Source organism: Globicephala melas, chromosome 3 (assembly GCF_963455315.2).
Source record: "Globicephala melas chromosome 3, mGloMel1.2, whole genome shotgun sequence".
In the NCBI taxonomy this organism is placed as follows: domain Eukaryota; kingdom Metazoa; phylum Chordata; class Mammalia; order Artiodactyla; family Delphinidae; genus Globicephala; species Globicephala melas.
In genome coordinates this window covers 2,052,484-2,060,774 of record NC_083316.1, presented here as the reverse complement: position 1 = coordinate 2,060,774, position 8,291 = coordinate 2,052,484, and the positions used below count along the sequence as shown (strand labels likewise).

The window sequence follows — 8,291 nt, the reverse complement described above, 5'->3', positions numbered from 1 at the left end:
TTAATAAATGTGGCTGTCCCCATATCAGCAACAAGGTTGGCTGGCTTGGCTCATTTTTGCCCTAAGCCTAGTGGACCTTTTAATTCACCTGGCCTAGGCGAGGGTTTATGGCTGAGCCTGGGGAGTGTAGGAGGGGCTGAAATTTTAGGGCCCAATGGGTGCAGGACAGGCAGTGGGCACATCATTATAAAGGCTGAGTTTCCATAAATAATGTGCAGAAATGCTCGGGTTGGGCTTCCCTGGTGGCGCAGTGGTTGAGAGTCCGCCTGCCGATGCAGGGGACACGGGTTTGTGCCCCGGTCCGGGAAGATCCCACATGCCGCGGAGCGGCTGGGCCCGTGAGCCATGGCCGCTGAGCCTGCGCGTCCGGAGCCTGTGCTCCACAGCAGGAGAGGCCACAACAGACAGTGAGAGGCCCGCGTACAGAAAAAAAAAAAAAATTGCTCGGGTATATTCTGGCTTCACTTCAATAAATAGAATGTATTTCTTAGTTTCATCACAATGGTTGTTCCTTTTGCCCCCTGGAAACATGCTTTAGGGCTGCTGTGTGTTCATCATTTTTCCTGATGAACACCTGAGCCCCTTTCCTGGTGGGACCTGAGGTGCTTCCCAAAGGAATGGGGCCCAGAGGCTGCCGCATCTCTGTGACTCCAGCCCGAGAAAGTTCTCTGCTCATAAGGGCTTGCTGTGCTTTAAAGATGTTGCAGTCCTAACCCCCAGTACCTATGATTGTGACCTAATTTGAAAATTGGCTTTTTTGCAGATGATCAAGTTCAGACGAGGTCATGTGGGTGGGCCTAATGCAATGTGACTGGGGCCCTTATAAGAAGGGGAAATTTGGACCCAGAGACACACATGGAATCAGGCCACCAAGTGAGCATGAAGGAAGAGATAGATGGGGTGATGCTTCTGCAAGCCAAGGAAGGTCATGGATGCCAGCAAACCCCCAGAGGCTGGAGAGGGACCCAGACCAGATTCTCCGTCACAGTCTCAGAAGGAAGCAGCCCTTTTGACCCCTTGATCTTGGACTTCCAGCCTCCAGACAGTGAGAGAACAAATTTCTGTTGCTCAAGCCACCCAGTCTATAGTGCTTTGTTATTGCAGCCCCAGGGCCTAGACTAGGCCCACCTCAGCCACCCAGGGTACCATCCCCGTTGCAAAGCCCGGGACCTCAATTACATCTGAGAAGTCCTCTTCGCCGTGGAACATAGCATCTTCACGGGTTCTGGGATTAGGGTGGCCATCCTTTGGGGGCCATGTTTCACCATCTGATGCTTCAATTACTTAAATCCTCTGAGGTAGGTACTGTTGTTCCCATTTTCTAGTTGTGAAAACTAAGGCACGAGGCTGGGACTGCCTCCCCCGCTTTACCAAGCAAGCTGCCTGATGCCAAGCTGTCCACCGGCCCACGGGTCTCCATGAGTGTGCAGGTGCCCAGCAGTGACAAAGACCTGCACCCTGAAAGTGGGCCACCTCCTTCCCGTAGCCCTTAGTTACCTGTAAGACATCTCACATGGGTTCTCTAAACCATCTCATCCTCAAGCCTAAGAAGACTATGGCCTCACACATGTGCAAGCAGCCTCAAGAGGGATGAGCAAAAATCCAAACGACAGCGTCCATCCTTACCATGCTGAGTAAGGGTCATCCATGAAGCTATAAGAAGGGCTGACACTCAGGGAGCCTCCGTGCAGCCCTGCACAAGTCGTGGACCCAGGCAATAGTGCTTTCAATGTGGTCCCAGGGAGAAGGCAAGGACAAAGACACGTCTCCGGCCCTGGAGGGGCTCATATTCTGGTTTTTAAAGAAAAAGGTAGATTAAAAGGAACTCAATACACAAAATATCCAAGGAAGTATGTACATGAGACCTAAACCATCCGTGCGGTCTGCCGTGCCCAGAAATGAGGGCACTAACTACGCACTCGTCCAGAGAGACGCCAGGGAGAGGGGAGGACTTTGGGTTCGTTCATGAAAGAGGAAGTACTCGGCCCCCAGAGGAAACAGTGTGCTCCCTCTCTCCCTCCCTCTCTCCCCACCGCTTTCCCTGAAAACGTTCTGTTCATTACCCAGAACTTCCTAGAGGTTAGCAAAGATCAAAATGAGCTTAATCAAGTCTAACCATCATTTTCCTCTCTGCAGCCAGCTTCATGCGCCCCTTGCTCAGCCTCTATCCAGAAACAAATTCAGAGTCTCTGAAGAGAAATTAAAATTTGTGTCATTAAAATTTCCAAAGCCATGAATCACCAGTAAACAGTATTTTATCCCCTTGCCTCCCCCTCCTGGACTTGTCCTGTTCCCTGGAATGAATCTCAACACCCCAGCTCGCTCCAAGCCTCCAGAACCTTTTCATGGGCAGCATTTGTAAAGCAATCATCTATTTTCGGATCTCATCCTGTGAGGCTGTTGGAATCAGGGCGACCAAACCTTGCAATCACATAGGGTCCTGCTGCTTTCCACGCTCAGCAAGGTGCGTCTTCCGAAACTAAGCGGACTCGTTACCCATCACATTTCCAGAATAATATAAAAGTAGCTTTCTAAAAAATGTGTTTGCCATTTATAAGAGCTCCTTTGCAATAACGCGATCAGATATGCAAAGAGGTGAGAGGGTCTGTATCCAGCCCATTTTCACTCAGTCAGCGGTCAGGCTTCCAGGGAGGTTTTGCCCTGGCATCTTCCTACCGTGTAAAACAAGGTGACAGTGCCAGCCTCCTCCTTGCTGTGCTGAATGAGACCACGTCTGTGTCTGGGTCATTTTCAAGTTTTTGAAACAGTCAGTCATAAATGCCGAGCTCTGTATTATGATGAGTTAATCCAATTTCTTGGAAATGCCCAAGTTCTTCATTATGTTGGCAGGTCTTTATTCCAAGATTAGCTAGTTCAGCCACAAGTGGATTTATCCCTTAATTGCTGACACATAGGTGGTGCACCGTCATGGAGCTGAGATGCTCTGTTCTCATTCTGAGACCGAGACCAGCGGGCTTGGGGCTCTGACTCTCAAGGCAAGTTGCTTGTTACGTGTCAGCCTCTTCCTGTGTGAAGAGGGGGTATTATGACTCCTAGGATGTTAATAAGAAGGGTTTCTTTTTTTTTTCACCAGCATTAAAAATATGATTTTTTAAATATAGATGTTATTTATTTTTAATTTTTTAGTGGAGTCTGATTGCTTTACAATGTTGTGTTAGCCTCCATTGCACAACAAAATGAATCAACCATACACACATAGACATCCCCTTCCTTTTGGACTTCCCTCCCATTTAGGTCACCACAGTGTATTAGGTAGAGTTCCCTGTACTCTACAGTATGTTCCTGTCAGTTGTCTATTTTATGCAGAGTATCAATAATGTATGTGTCAATCCCAGTCTCCCAATTCCTCCGTCCCCACCCCTTTCCCCCTTGGTGTCCATCCATTTGTTCTCTACAACTGTGTCTCTAAGTCTGTCTTGCAAATAAGATAATCTATACCATTTTTCTAGATTCCACCTCTATGCGTTCTTATAGGATATCTGCTTTCCTCTTTTGGACTTACTTCATTCTGTATGACACTCTCTAGGTCCACCCACGTGTCTACAAATGAAAAGACATGGAACACTTCACGAATGCGCATGTCATCCTTGCACAGGGCCGTGGTAATCTTCTCTGTATCGTTCCAGCTTCAGTGTACGTGCTGCCGGAGCGAGCACATAAGAAGAGCTTCTAATGTGAGGCCTGCTCACAGCATGGCTTGCTGCCTCTGCCGCTGCGTAGCTTTGTGTTGGAGAGCGACGTGACCCTCTGAACCTGAATGAGAAGCCGGATGGCCGCGCCGCTGTGGCTGAGCTCCCGGCACTGGGAAGGTGCTTTAGGAGAGGGTCTGGCAATCCAGAGCCTACTCGGAGGACACGGATTAGGGTTCTGGTGAGGAAACCCTACCCACGTCACACCTGGAAGCTGCCTCTGGGTTGTTATTTATTTTTTAATCTGTTAAACCCGTGCCCCTAATTTGCTCCCCCATGTCCCCCTTTGGTGACCACTGGTTTGTTTTCTATGTCTGTGAGTCTGTTTCTGGTTTGTATATAGATTCGTTTGTATTATTTTTTAGATTCCATGTATAAGTGATGTCATAGGGTATTTGTCTTTCTCTAACTTACTTCACTAAGCATAGGTCCACCCACATTGCTACAAATGGCAGTATTTCATTATTTTTTTATAGCTGAGTACTATTCCATTGTATATATGTACCACATCTTCTTAAGCCAATCATCTGTTGATGGGCACTTGGTTTGTGTCCATGTCTTGGCTATTGTAAATAGAGCTGCTATGAACATTGGGGTGCATGTATCTTTCTGAATTAGTGTTTTTGTTTTTTCCAGATATACACCCAGGATTGGAATTGCTGGATCATATGGTAGGTCTACTTTTAGTTTTGTAAGGACCCTCAATACTGTTTCCATAGTGACTGCACCAATTTACCTTCCCACCAAAGTGTAAGAGGGTTCTCTTGTCTCCACATCCTTTCCAACATTAGTGACATAATCGGGGTATCTCCCATCTCCTGTCTGGGATTTCTGCTCTGCAGCTGGGCGGGAGGATGAAGATGACACCCCCAGAAGACCTTTGGGTTCATGGCTTACCTACCTATTTCCACAGGTGTCCGAGGACCCTAAGGTTGAGGCTTTATTTTGCCCTAAATGTGGTTTTTCTTGCATTATAACTTTGATTTCACCGCAGTTTGAATGCAAGATAACCATGAGTCCCCAAAGAATTTAAAAACAGTGAAGATTATGGGGCAGAAAGAATATATATAATTATTTTTTATTACATTACGTTTTATGGGCAAACTTTGTATGCCCTTACTTTGGAGTTGTTGTTTGTTATTTATATAAGCTTGCTCTTGTTCAACTGATTTATTTTTCCTTTTGGAAAAGTGTTTGACTGTCTCGGGTAGAGCTGGACCACATCATCATTTATCTCACTGAAATCAATGGAAACCTTTTTTTTTTTTTCACCTGTTGGCTCTTCACTTAAGGGCAGAGTTTTCAGGAATAAAAGTCCTCAAATTAAGTGTGAGATAAGTGTATTAACAAAGGCGTCTCACAACCTCTAATTTATTTTCCCTCCTGGCCCTTTTCCGCATTGGAAACAGCTATGGAGGTTGAGGCATTTCAAGCTTACAGCTTCAGGGGAAGGATAATGCAGAAGAATAAAGGCACCAGTTCGTGGCTTTTGAATTCCAAAGTAAGCTTTAGAGATTCGTGACAGGGAGAATAGTTGTGAGGCGTAAAGCTTTCTGAACTGCTTGAGCTGTGAGAGCTTATCAGCCTAAATCCATCATAACTAGAGGTGGGGTCAGGTCGCCTCTGCCCTAACCCACACACCTGGGGAAAGAGTGGGGGATGAGCCAGTTTGGTCCTCCGAGGACCAGAAGGCCGTGATGCCTTGAGGCTCGAAGGCCTTGGAACTTTGATCCTACATTTGGAGAAGGAAGAAGGGAACTCAGAACGAAATGGAAGGAGTTTACCCTGACTGGAATAGCCATCCGTTTCTCTTATGAAGTTAAGTGGAAACCTGAGGTAGAAAGTGACCTGATATCTCGGTCAACAGAAAATGGTGATTTTCCATGGCAACCGCTGCTCACAGCCATGGGAGCCGAAGCCCCGATCAACCAGGAAGTCTCCCTGCCACCAGAAGCCACACTGGATTGGGGGATTGGGGGCCCAAGAGGGAGCCAGAGGAACTGGGAAGCTGGCCATTGTGGGGCTCCCCAATAACACGGTATGGTCTAGCACCGAATCCACCCACCAGGGGAGTCCCTCTCCTCTCACCAAGAGCCCCCCAGAAGGCAATTTGGGATGGTTTCATCTGGGGGTGAGTTTTAAGTATTATCTAGCAATAGTAACAGCTAGGGAATGTACTCGAGGAATAAAAAAACAGGTAAGATCAAAGGGAGTTTATGTAGTATAATATTTAGTAAAATAATTTAGAGTACCTTAGTTTAGAAATATTCATCCACCTTCATTTATACATTCTTAATCATTCTTACGTATTTATTAAAGCAAGTTGCCCAGGAAACACTTTCTTTCATGAACAAACAAACAAACAAACTTCACCAAATGTTCTATAATTTAGATTTCACAACAATGCAGATGTTCTTGCCTCATTAGGGTAAAATAGTGGGGCTTTACGGTTTACATCTATACATAAACCTTAAGTACATTTCAGCTTAGAATCGCAGAAGTTAATAGGTTTCCTTGTGGACCCCTTTAAATTCATGAACATGGATTAATTGTCTTTGGTGTTATTAGACAATCATTTTTGAGGCACTGTATGAAATGACGATCTCTTAGGACCCCAAGCCCTCTCTGCAAACGTGATGCAAACAGTTCTGAAGCAGGAAGCAGCCCGTCATAAGCCGGCTCCTACCATTCTATCAGAGGAAATGCATTTTTCTCCTTCTGGTTGATTGACTTGGAGAAAATTTGTTGAGTTTATTCAATCTTGGCTGTCATTTGAGCCGTTTCTTTTTTCCAGTGTGCTGAAGAGCTTATTTAAAGGATTCATTTGGTAGCTTATAAATGATAAGCATCTCATACCTTTTAATAATTTGCATAAATATCTTGGCTCTACGCCAGCAGACACACCTGTTCAACACTGAGCCTCATGATGTTGTCTCCCGAACGGCTTCCTCAGCACCTCTCCTCCCAGATGAGGCTGGTCCCAACAGCCACTGAGACACACCAGGGTACATCCTCCCTTCTGTATTAAAGCAAAAACAAAAGCAAATAAACCACTGTGTGAAACTGTTGCAGGAAAAATGGGGCCCGAAAGGAGGGTCACGTCCCAGGTCTTGAGTGAGTCCCTTGGACAGGCTGCCAAGTGAGGGTCCTTGGCTTCACGCAGGAAAGGATTCAAGAGTGAGCCATAGCAAAGAGAAAGCAGGTTTATTTAGAGAGAGACACATTCCATAGACAGAATGCAGTCTGTCTTAGAAAGTGAGAGCGGCCCAAAGTATGGGGTTTTAGTTTTTATGGGCTGGGTACTTTCATAGGGTCATGTGGGAGGATTATTCCCACTATTTGGGGGAAGGTGCAGAGATTTCCAGGAACTGGGTCACCGCCCACTTTTTGGCCTTTTATGGTCGGCCTCAGAACTGTCATGGCTCCTGTGGGTGTGTCATTTAGCTGATGCATTGCAATGAGCGTATAATGAGGTTCAAGGTCTACTGGAAGTCAAATCTTCTGCCATCTTGGTCCTAATCGGTTCTAACCAATTTATGTCGTGTCCTCAATGGCTATGTCATTCTTTTAATGGTTGTGCCCGCCCCCTTTCCTCCTGTCTCAAAAGGACATGGTGGGGGAAGCTGGTGACACTCCTGAGGGGGATGAAGAACATCCTGCAACATAAAGAGGCCAGAAATAAATGAGCGAGAACCAGGTATAGGAGAAAATCAATTCCTGGACTGCACGTAGTGAGTCGGGCAGGGTAGCAAAGTGCTCTCTTGGAAACACATCCTCTGGCTACATCCGAATACAAAAGTCGAACTCTGATTTATCTTAAAGTGTATGAGATTTCTTGAGCCTTTGAGGGGCTGGTTTGGTTTCTGCATTAATATTTTAGTTTTACTGTCTGACGTTATTTCGGTGTACACTGACATTAGTTCATCTTCTCATAAAAGCAAGATTTCCTCAGATTACTTTAAAATTGTCCTGCCTTCCAGATGAGTAAATGGTAATCGCTTCCTGGCATCTGAGCACACGTCTCCATCAGAGACCTGGACCGAGATCATCCTGCCAACGTCATCTCCATCAGAAATGCATCTGAATTGAATCTGAAAGATTCTCCCCAGAGCAGCATTCACTCTTAGAAGACATCGTTATTAAGTATGTGCTGGGCTTAAAGCACAGTGAAATGACTCCTTTGGTTATAGTTAAAAAATGAATGGATAGATTTCTCCAGACCTGAAATGGAATCTGGATCTCACTTGTGAGGATTAAGAAGGTTAAAGGTTAAAGTAATTCCCACCCTTGACAATATTATCATTCTCCTTCCTCACCACCGCTATGTCCAGGGAGTCTGTTAATTCCCCAGGGATTGCTCTGCCACTGGGCATTACAGGATGTCCAGCCGATGGAGGATGGGGGATAAATACTAAAAAAGAAGGAAAAACTACACAGAATTTGGAGAGTGATTTTGAAAGAGTGTCCTGACACTCCTCTGGAAGAAGTTTTGCATGTTCCAACACTCCCTGTCATCCTGCCTGCTCTGAGATTTGGAGGAGATATTTCTCACCACATATGAACTTAGAATAACCTGACCAG

The 8,291-nt window shown here is 45.8% G+C and overlaps 1 non-coding gene across 1 annotated transcript; it reads right to left on the bottom strand.

The window, feature by feature from the left end:
- Nucleotides 1-3,571: 3,571 nt before the first annotated feature.
- Nucleotides 3,572-3,677, bottom strand: LOC115853261 (U6 spliceosomal RNA). The gene has a single exon (XR_004039490.2). It is a non-coding gene; the product is annotated as a U6 spliceosomal RNA (small nuclear RNA).
- Nucleotides 3,678-8,291: the final 4,614 nt, after the last annotated feature.